This window comes from Arachis duranensis, chromosome 5 (genome assembly GCF_000817695.3).
Source record: "Arachis duranensis cultivar V14167 chromosome 5, aradu.V14167.gnm2.J7QH, whole genome shotgun sequence".
Taxonomy (NCBI): Eukaryota; Viridiplantae; Streptophyta; class Magnoliopsida; order Fabales; family Fabaceae; genus Arachis; species Arachis duranensis.
Genome location: NC_029776.3, coordinates 102,182,546 through 102,193,973, shown reverse-complemented (window position 1 = coordinate 102,193,973; position 11,428 = coordinate 102,182,546). Strand labels below are relative to the sequence as shown.

The following is an 11,428-nucleotide window of genomic DNA, read 5'->3' as shown; positions in this document are numbered from 1 at the left end:
AATATTTATTTATTTTCTTTGTTGTGCTTTGGAGTTGTAATTCGATATTTGGTTCTGTTCCTGCAAGGTCAGCATATTGTTTTTACCATATTTGCTTACATGTGATGCATCATATAGTATTACTAATGAAATATTACTATTTGCCTAGCTAATTTTAGATGATACTTATCCTTATAAAGATATGCTTTGATGCTGACATTATCGAAAAAAAAAAGATTTAAAAGGACATGATTTGATCTTCATTTTTTAAAATTTGATGTAACATGTTTATGCATATGTCAGTTTTTTAAAAATATGGCATTAGTTGAATACCTATTTCTTGAATTGATTTTTGAATTTTTTTTATATGATGGTTTAGGGTTTACAATATAAATATTTATGTACAAGGATTTTGTTAATTGGGGAATTGACATATGATTTAATTTTGCTGTGAACATCGTTAGCTGTGTGCATCCAGATCATTTTGTATATACAAGCTGAAACTAAGTTGTTGCAGATTGAATGGACCAAGGATTTTTGTACAGGCATTTTATTCCTAAAAAGAACTTTCTCAAACGTGGAGACTTGTAAAGTGCAAGGCTTTATGTTCATGTGCAACCGGCACTTGGTGGAACTTTCACAGACATTGCAATGTAGATTTTCTGTCCATTCAATGGACCAACTACTCTTAAAATTGGAATGAAAAACATACCTTTTGAGAATTGGCTTATAATTAAGATTTGGTGCTATTCATTTGATATTATTTGTTGTTGTTGATTTGGATTTTCATTAAAAATCTTAGTGTATTTTCTGATGTTACAATTTATCATATCTTCTAGAAAAATATTTTGTTGTGGCAAAGACGGTGTGAGGATGCATTGTATTCCCTGCTCACTTTTGGTGTTCGACGGCTTGTGCGTCACTTGGCATCAGTTGCAATGGCAAAGATCATATCTAAGGGAGATGGAATATCTGTTTATGCTAGAGCAAGCAGCCTTTAGGGATTTCTTTCTAATGGTTCTTGTTACCATAAGGAAAATTCATTTCTTCAATATACTTGTTTTTGTGTTTTTGTGCCAAATTGGTTCTCTTGTTTGAGGAACTATATAGAACTCAATTTTTGTAAAAAAATTTAGTTATTATTATGTCAATGATTCTTGTTACCATATGCCATATGCAAGTTCTTTCACTATGTTGGTCATAATAAATACTTGAGTGATGAAAATTGAATTTTATATTATACTTATTACTACTATTTTTCTGTTTCATTTTATCCATTATTTTTTTTGTATATTTTTAAGATAAGGTATTTTGAAAGTCAAAAAAATGAAGAGACGGTATTTTTGGTACAATTTGTATATAAATAATAAAAAAATGATATTGATAAAATAAAAGGGGTTATAGAAATATTTTTTATGTCGTAGAATTATTAAATAGGGATTATAGGAATATCTTTCATTGAATATTTATAATTTCTCTAAATTTTTAATTAGGTCCCTATACTTTTTTTTCTTTTCAATTAGGTCCCTAGGGGTATACAAGTAATTTCACAATTCACTAACATTTTTTTAACGTTTAATGTTAACAAGGACTAAATTGAAAAAAAAAATGTATAGGGACCCAATTGAAAAGAAAAAAAGTATAGGGACCTAATTGAAAATTCGGTGAAACTATAGGGACCTGTAGGGTAATTAAACCTTTTTGTTATTATCGCACAGTATTGGACAGGCTTAAGCCTGTACTGCCGGTTATTTTACCGGTACACGTTTTTACGCAATTTTCTGAAGAAAATTATATTTTCTAACTCAGAAAAATCTACTGAGTCCAAAAATCATATTTATATTTTCTAATTAATACTCTAAAATTTTGGACCTATTCTAGACAATTAAATTATTATTATTTAACATTAATTAATTGGTTAATCAATTCACAATTCTTACTGGACCACAGCAAGAGCATGTGGAGTCCCTCAATAGAAAATTCCTGAGATGCCCCAAGGGATGAATTTTTCTCACCAAAAAAATTTTTGGGACCAAACATGGATCGGCTGAGGTTATACCACCAAGAGCAGTCCACCTTCCTCCATGAGACAAGAGAAGATCAAAGAGGCATGGGGGAAGAACAAAGAACCATGAAGGAAGAACAACAAACGCAGGGGCGTGACATAGAGGAAATCAAACACTCCATTGGATTCTCCAGAAGGAGTAGTAGCCGCCATCACTAAGGTGAATTCGTTCCCTTTACTCCCTTGTTGCCTATGTTATTTTTCTATTTTCCATGTATTTTATTTTATTGTCTGTTTCTAGTGCATGATCATCTGTCTTTATGTCTTAAAGCTATGAAATATTCCATGCATCTCTCACCTTGCTTAACAGAAAAATTATTTTATTGAAAAAGAGAAGTAAGATGCATGAATTTCGAGTCATATATTAAGAATGGTTCAGTTATTTGATGTGGTGGCGTTGCTTTTATTTTCTGAATGTATGAATAAATAATGCATATTTGATGTTGGAGTTAAAGAATGTTGGCTCTTGAAAGAATGATGATAAAAGAGAAATATTATTGGTGATATGAAAAATCCAAAAATTGATTCTTAAAGAAAGAAAAAGTAGCAAAAAGCAATAAAAGAAAAAATATATGCGGAAAAAAGGGGGCAAGCAGAAAAGAAATAAAAATAAGAAAAAGCCAATAGATCTTTAAACCAAAAGGCAAGAGTAAAAAGCCAATAGCTCTTTAAACCAAAAGGCAAGAGCAAGGATCCAAGGCTTTGAGCATCAATGGTTAGGAGGGCATAAAAGAAGAAATATCTTAGCCTAGGCAGTTCAAATGAGCTGCTTCCCTAATTAACTATATGCTTGTGATGTGAAGGTGTGAAGGTGTCAAGTGAAAAGCTTGAGACTGAGCAGTTAAAGTCGTGGTCCAAAGCAAAGAATGTGCTTAAGAACTCTAGACACCACTAGCTGAGGATTCTAGCAAAGCTGAATCACAATCCTAAGGGGTTCACCCAGTTAAGTGTCTGTGGCATTTATGTATCCGGTGGTAATAGTGGAAAACAAAGTGCTTAGGGTCACGGCCAAGACTCTAAAGAAGCTGTGTTCAAGAATAAAAAAGAGCTTAACTAGGAGAATCAATAGTATCATCTAGAATCTAAGTTCTTAAAGATGCCAATCATTTTAAACTTCAATGGAAAGTGAGATGCCAAGATTATTCAGAGCAAAAAGCTACTAGACCCGCTCATCTAATTGAAACTGAGCTTCATTGAAAACTCTAAAATTTATTGTATTCTTCTACTTCTTTTTATCCTACTTTGTTTTAGGTTTCTTGGGGACAAGCAACAATTTAAGTTTGGCGTTATGATTAGTGGATATTTTAGACGCTTTTTGGCATCATTTTCATATAGTTTTCATTATGTTTTGTTTAAGTTTTATTATATTTTCATAGGTTTTAGTGAAAATTTCACATTTTTGGATTCTACTTTGAGTTTGTGTATTTTATGGTGATTTCAGGTATTTTCTGGCTGAAATTGAGGAGCTTGAGCAAAAGTTTGATTCAGAGACAGAGAAAAGACTGCAGATGCTGTCAGGATCTGACCTTCGTGTACTCAAAAGAGCATTTCTGGAGCTACAAAAGTCCAAATGATGCGATCTTAAAAGCTATAGAAATCTAACATCTAGGGCTTTCCAGAAATATATAATAGTCCATACTTTACTTTGGAAATGAAGGCCCAAAATTGGTGTTTAACGCCAGCTACCAGCCCCATTCCTGGCGTACGTCCAGCGCCCACAGGGTAGTAGCTGGCTTTCAACGCCCAAAAGGGAGTCCCAAGCCAGCGTTCAACGCCCCTAAGGGGTACTAGCTCATGGGAGATACTCAAACTCAGCCCAAACACTCACCAAGTGGGCCCCAGAAGTGGATTTTCGCACTATAAGACTAGTTTATCTTATTTCTTTAATTCTTAGTTGGCAGATTAGTATATATAGACAAGAAGTCACCCTTATTGAGGACACTAGCCCACTTTTACTTTTTCCATTGTATTTTCAAACAGCATGAGTAACTAACCTCCTAAGGTTAAGGTTAGGAGCTCTGCTAAGTTTCATGGATTAATAATATTACCGTTCTAGTTCAATATATCTGATTCTATTCTCTTATGCATTCTCGTTCTTCATCTCATGAATTGAGGGTGATCTGTGACAATCACCCTTATTCTACATGGGTTTCGTGCGAGTCCTGACCCAAATAGCGTTGAACCAAAGCTAAAGATTGCATTGCGGATTCCAATAGAATACCTGGACAACTTTGGATACGTGACATAAAATCCCATTGATTGTGGGTAATTGAGGTCTCTGTGGCGCTAAGGCTAGAGTAAGAGAAGCAGCACTTTCTAATCCGGAAGATATGCCTTGTCTATGGCACCTTGAGTAGGATCGTGAAGGGAGTGGATTGCTTAGAGCTTCATCTTCTGCTATAGTGAGAAACCTAGAGGTGGCTTGATGAGAGGACATGAGTTATCTCAACATGGTGGATTGCTGTAGTGGAGGTGGTTAACTTGATGAGAGGACATGAGTTAATCACTTACGGCTGCCATTGAAGGAATCAGAAAGTTATTGAATTAGACAGTAAGAAGAGTTAATCCGGAAAGACAAAGCATCTCCGAAGCCTCGACCGTTCTCATACCATTGATTTCTCATCTATCTAGTAACGTTTTATTTATTTATTTTGTTCTATGCATTTTTCGTGACAAACTATAATTTCTATCTACCTAACTAAGATCTGCAAGGTAACCGCTGCTTTCTCAAACCAACAATCTCTGTGGGATCGACCCTCACTCACCTGAGGTATTACTTGGACGACCCGATATTCTTGCTGGTCTATCTATACGAATTATGCGGAGCCAATTTCGTGCACCAACCACGTCGTTCCTAAACTTCAATAAAAACAATCTTTTATGACATGAAGGTCTTGAAGGCTGAATTATTACAAGAGAAAAAAGGGGAGTTTTACTCGCCCTTTGAACTTGAAACTTATAGCTTTATACTACTTATTAAGATACCTAAAACATGATTTGATTTATACATGAAATAGAACAAAGTACAGTGACCTTCTTTGATGCACTTTGGTCAAACCTTTTTTAAGAAAAAGAAAGAATTTTTTTTTTACCTTTGAAACTAGAAAATGATAGTTCCTTGCTTCTTGAGGCTTTTAAATAAGATTTCCTAGGCAAGAACATGAAACTTCCTCTATGAACATAAAAAGGTTAAAACTTAAAAAAAAAAAAAGAGAATTATACTTTAATTTACCTCCAAAAAATTTATATGAGGATGAAGAAAAGGACAAGAGAAAGATTTTAATTGATTTGGAATATTGGTTGGAAGTCTCCTTCCTTTCTTGGCAGAGCTTGAAAGCTTGCTTTCATGGAGGTTTTTCTCTTTTCTCTCTCTTAAATTTTCTTGAAAAGAGAGAGCGAGAAAGGGACGAGTTTATGACAAAATGTACTTGATCAAAAGTATTTTAGAGATAATTACTAAAAATAGTACTTATCTGATCACAAGAAAATACTGATAATAATTCTTATCAGTTGAGTTTTGTATTCGATTATTATATTATTTAATAAAATATCATTAATTATAATGTTATCGATAAAATAATATTATATTATTAGTATTTGTTTTCTCTGGATATTCGAATAATCAAACGGAGTCTAATCGTATCAGTCAATTTCTACGAATTTTCAACATATATAATCCAAAAAAATCAATTTACCGAAAATATAAGTTGCTACACTTGAGCTTGAAGGGTGTTCGTCGCCAGTGAAAAAGTGGCCGCCGTGAAGATTGTGGGAAGGGGTTGTGAGAGGGGGACTCGTGGAGTTGACACACTGAGGAAGAAGAGCACTACAACAAATAAGGGTTTTTGCAACGGTCAAAAACCGTTGCTGTAGATTGAAAAACCGTTCCCAAAACTTTAGGCAACGCTTTGGCAACGGTTTTTGACCTGTGGTATATACGGCCGTTACCAATACTCAAATGCAACGGTTTTTTATCTAAGGCATCGGTAACAAAAAAACTGTTGCCAAAGTTACTGGTATAGACAACGATTTTGACAACAATTTTTAAAGAACGGTTTAAAACCGTTACTAGATAGGCAATGGTTTAAAACTGTTCTCTTTCATGACGTAACGGTTTAAAACCATAACTGGATAGGCAACGGTTTTAAACTGTTGTAGTTTTATTATTCACTAAGTCAACAATTTTAAAGCGTTGCTATTAGTGTCGTTTTTTGGCAACGGTTTTAATACCATTACCATTTTTTAGTTGTCTTTGACAACGATTTTAACACTATTGCCTTTTGTTACTTTTGATAACAGTTTTTTGTAATATAATTCTTTATTTACAAGAATTTTCTCATGAATGAAATTAGTTCCAATTTTTTTTTAATTTAGCGTTAATAAATAACCTAAACTATTTGAATGAAATTACTAAAGAAAACTAATTGAACGTTTACCATCAAATTTGACTAACAAAAATTGTTGTAAGATCCACAATCACATTATATATCATTACAAAATAACATAATACTAATCTAGATCATAAATAATTTTACTTATATCATCATCATTTTTTAAAATACCATAATACTATAACCTAAGGGTGACAATTTTTTCATTTTTCTTCAACAAAGTTGGTGTGGTAACTTAGCTTGAGTGGACTCTCTTGGCTTCAATGGCAACTACTCCACATAAAGAACTAGAAAAAATCTTAAATCTGATCTTCCATCTGCCATATCCACAGTCCAGTCCAGCCCAATAACATCAACTCCAGTATCTTTCATACGCTCAAGAAAGCCACCATTTCCATTTATATAAAGAACAACTGGTGTCTCAGGGCATCTTTTCTTGACCAAATCTACAATATGGATGTTTCGAAATCAGTACATGGCAAAAGAGGAAAAAATATGGAACAATAGCATCTTGCGCCCAAAGTTCAATTCGCAAATATTTTGTTTTATAAATTATGATGATGCACTAACAGCAACATAGTTTCAATTAAATAAAAAAGTTTGAAGGTGTAGCCTCTGATTTGGACTTTCTCTCCTAAATTCAGAAGACTAAGATCAACATCCAGTGAGCTTATTTACCACTCGATGCTTACAAATTACAAGCTCTTAGCTCATCTTATTATTTACCAACCAAATGACAATCATGAGAGCTTGGAACAAAATAATAATTTACATAAAAAAAACCTGTAACCATTGCAAACTTTTGAAAGCGACACATGGTTTATCTAGTTCAAAGATTCAACTAAATAAATAAGCAAAAGTTGAAATACATACACTTAAGCTTGCTATGACATGGATCCCAAATAGAATAGTTTGAAAAATTAGAACACAATTTCAATAAGATGAAAATAAATGGGAACTATTTCTACATTACCTTTGGATATAATGCTTTGACCAGCGTTCCCACATATCAGGTGTGAGTTGTCTAACCCATGAATCAAATATTTGTATGCAGTGAGCCCCAGACTCCACTTGAAAATAATCTGCTATTGCTTGCGCGCGCCAAATAAGAGAGTAGAGTCCGCAATAAATGTGGTGTTGTATGGCACATACTCTTAATGGTTGTATAGGTGCGTGTTGTACCCCCTTCCACTATATATGTTGCTATTGTCTAAGGTGATCCCACGAAACCTAAAACGGAAGCATCACTGATAAGCGGATATTTTATACGCTTTTTGGTATTGTTTTCAGGTAGTTTTTAGCATGTTTTATTCACTTTTTATTATATTTTTATTAATTTTTATTCAAAAATCATATTTCTGGACTTCACTATGAGTTTGTATGTTTTTCTGTAATTTCAGGTATTTTCTGACTGAAATTGAGGGACCTGAGCAAAAATCTGATTCAGAGGCTGAGAAAAGACTGCAAATGCTGTTGGATTCTGACCCTCCTGCACTCAAAGTGGATTTTCTGGAGCTACAGAAGCCCAATTGGTGCGTCTCTCAAATGTGTTGGAAAGTAGACATCTTGGGATTTCCAGAAATATATAATAGTTCATACTTTTCCTGAGATATGATGACCCAAACTGGCGTTAAACGCCAGCCAGAGACCCTTTTCTGGCGTAAAACGCCAGAATTGGCACCAAAACTGGAGTTAATTGCCCAAACTGGCACCCAAATTGGCGTTTAACTCCAAAAATGGCCTATGCACATTAAAGCTTCAAAGCTTAGCCCAAATACTCACCAAGTGGACTCCAGAAGTGGATTTCTGAAGTATCTGCACTTAGTTACTCATTTTCTGTAAACCTAGGTTACTAGTTTAGTATAAAAACTACTTTTAGAGATTCATTTTGTAACTTATGAAATTTTACATCTCATATTGTATTTTCTACGGCATGAGTCTTTAAACCCCATAGGTGGGAGTGAGGAGCTCTGCTGTGTTTCGATGGATTAATGCAATTACTACTGTTTTCAATTCAATCACGTTTGTTTCTGTTCTAAGATACTCACTCGTACTTCAATATGAAGAAGGTAATGATCTGTGACACTCATCATCATTCTCAAATTTATGAACACGTGCTTGACAATCACTCCCGTTCTATCTGAGCTCAACGTAGTCATTGGGCGACAGATTGAGTGCGTATCTCTTGGGATTCTAATCCACGGATTTGACTTGCATCTCCTGACAACAGAGCATTCAAACTCGTGAGATCAGATACTTCGTGGTAGAAGCTAGAACCAATTGGCAGCATTCTCGAGATCTGAAAAGTCTAAACCTTGTCTGTGATATTCTGAGTAGGATCTGGGACGAGATGATTGTGATGAGCTTCAAACTCACAAATATTGGGCGCAGTGACAGTGTGCAAAAGGATAGAGAGATCCTATTCCGACACAAGTGAGAACCAACAGATGATTAGCCATACAGAAACTGTACCTGGACCATTTTCACTGAGAGGACGGATGGTAGCCATTGACAACGGTGATCCATCAACATAAAGCTTGCCATAGAAGGAGCCATGCACGTTTGAAGAAGAAGGCAGTAAGAAAGCAGAAATCCAGAGGGCAAAGCATCTCCGAAACCCCAACCTGTTCTCCGTTACTGAATAACAAGTATCATTTATTTCATGTTGTTTTACTTTTTACAAACAAAACTCTTTTTATCATTAATCTCCTGACTAAGTGTTACAGGGTAACCACAGCTTGCTTTAAGCCGACAATCTCCATGGGATCAACCCTTACTCATGTAAGATATTACTTGGACGACCCAGTGCACTTGCTGGTTAGTTGTACGGAGTTGCAAAAGTGTGATTGCAATTTCGTGCACCAATCACCACCAACCTAAGTAAAAAGCAATAAGTAAGGAAAACGGCTCCTTTGAAGCATAGCCATGATATATAGAAGCGATAATGCAACTAGGTTTACCTCCTTGCACAGTATCTTGAATGAATCTCCAACAAAACTGAGCTTTTCCAGGTCAATTGGATGCAGAGCCTTTAGTCCCTCCTCAGAGCATATTGGGGACTGAATAACAGGACCCCTTACGTCTTCAATGTCGAATTCGACTCCAAAAGCAGGAAGTGACGTAAGGATGTCAGAGAAAATGATCGCTCCATCAGGCCTAAAGGCATTCCAAGGCTGCAAAGAAATTTCCACAATGAGATCAGTTGTCTCCGACCTCTCTCGAAAGGATGGATATTTCTTAGCAAGCTTTCTGTAAATAGCCATGTACCTTCCTGCCTGGTGCATCATCCATGCTGATGGCCGACTAACAGGTTCTCCTCTGGCAGCCTTCACTAGCAGAGGATCTGAAGACAAAATCACCACAAAAATCATGAATTTCTCTTGGTTAAATGAAAAAGACTCAAAAATACCTGAATTACCCTCTCCTAGAACCCTATAACAATTTGCACCACTATCTAAAGCAACAAATTTGTTAAAACTGAATGCTATTAGAAACAAGCAACGTCACCTTTATTATCACACAGATAAAGTAGCTACATTACCACTTCAAAAAATAAATGAACTAAAAGAAAAATAAAAAAGAAAAAGAAGCTAAATTGAACAAAATGAAGAGCATAATGAGAAGAAGGAAAAACTGTGGTACCGGAAGAAGAGGCAGAGCAAGTGATGAAGAAGTGCGGTTTTGGGTTGAAAAGGAGTGAAACTGTAGCGTTTAAGGAATTAGAATGTGGAAACAAAGTAAAAGAAAAGAACAAATTGAGGTTGCAACTTGTACCTGAAAGGAGCTTTTGAAGAGTAGCACAAGCCTCCTTCCATGCTGGCCTTTCAAGGATACAAACTTATTTAAATTAGGATGTTTCAATTACAAACACAACATGGAAACCAATTATTGTTCTATGCAAGAATTTAGCCATATACTCGACCATTAAAAAAATATCTCATCATCAGATTGCACAAGCAGTGGTGGATTCAAAGGAAACAAATGCACAAATTATTGTCCTATGCAATGAATATGAAAGTAAAAGAACTAAACCACAATGTCAAGCTACTAATAATAATGAATAACTGACCTTTGTCAATGATCAGACCAACCTGCTTTAAGGTAAGTGTATGTTCAGTTTGGTGAAATTGAGTATAAGGGCAATTGGAATCAAAACAAAATCAGAGCAGCATTGCTAGAGAATCAGTTACATACTAAATCAACCTTAAAATCAAAATAAAATCACAACAGCATTTCCAAATAACCAATTACCAAATCAACATCAGAACAACATTATACCAAATCAACATTAAAATCAATATTAGGCGACAGCAAAGCAACTCGCAGGGTAAAGCTCACCAGGACAGTGGCGAGTTGCAGCAGAAACAAAGTGGCGATCCAGACGCCAACGGTGGCACACAGCCCAACGGCGACAGCAAACCCAACCCTGCCAGTGACGGCTTGGCAGCAACAGAGGCAACCTCCTCCTCTCTCATCGTGTTTCTCTCTCTGCGTGAATCCTTTCTCTCTCTTCGAGCTCCTCAGTGGCGGAAGTGATGGGAGGTGCGACAGCGACGACGAGCTCAACGGTCAGAACCTTCAACGGCGGTGATGGAGTCCTCGATGATGGCGCCTACTTCTCTCTCGTGCGCACTCTTCTCCGTCTCCACACCCTCCGATTCGCGCGACGATGGCTGCGGCTACACGGAACGGCGGCGACAGGCGGGCAGGGCGTAGAACGACGCGCTTTTCTCCCTCTCCTTCCCTTTTTCTTCCCCGATTCCCCCTTCTCTTTTTTTCTTTTCTTTCTTTCCCCCTTTTCCTTCTGTTTCGTCTTCTGTTTCATTTTCTGTATGTGTGTTTAGGGATTCACGGTAACAAATTTAGGAATTTTTTGAAACTAGGATTTTATTTGGTAATTTCAGAATCATGATAAAATATATATGAGTAATATAATAATTTTATAAAATATTTGAGATAAAATAATAATTTATAATTTAAATTTAATATTATA

At 35.7% G+C, this 11,428-nt stretch overlaps 1 pseudogene; it reads right to left on the bottom strand.

Annotated features, from left to right (window-relative positions):
• Positions 1-6,705: 6,705 nt before the first annotated feature.
• On the bottom strand, positions 6,706-10,910 carry LOC107491028 (uroporphyrinogen decarboxylase 1, chloroplastic-like; annotated as a pseudogene).
• Positions 10,911-11,428: the final 518 nt, after the last annotated feature.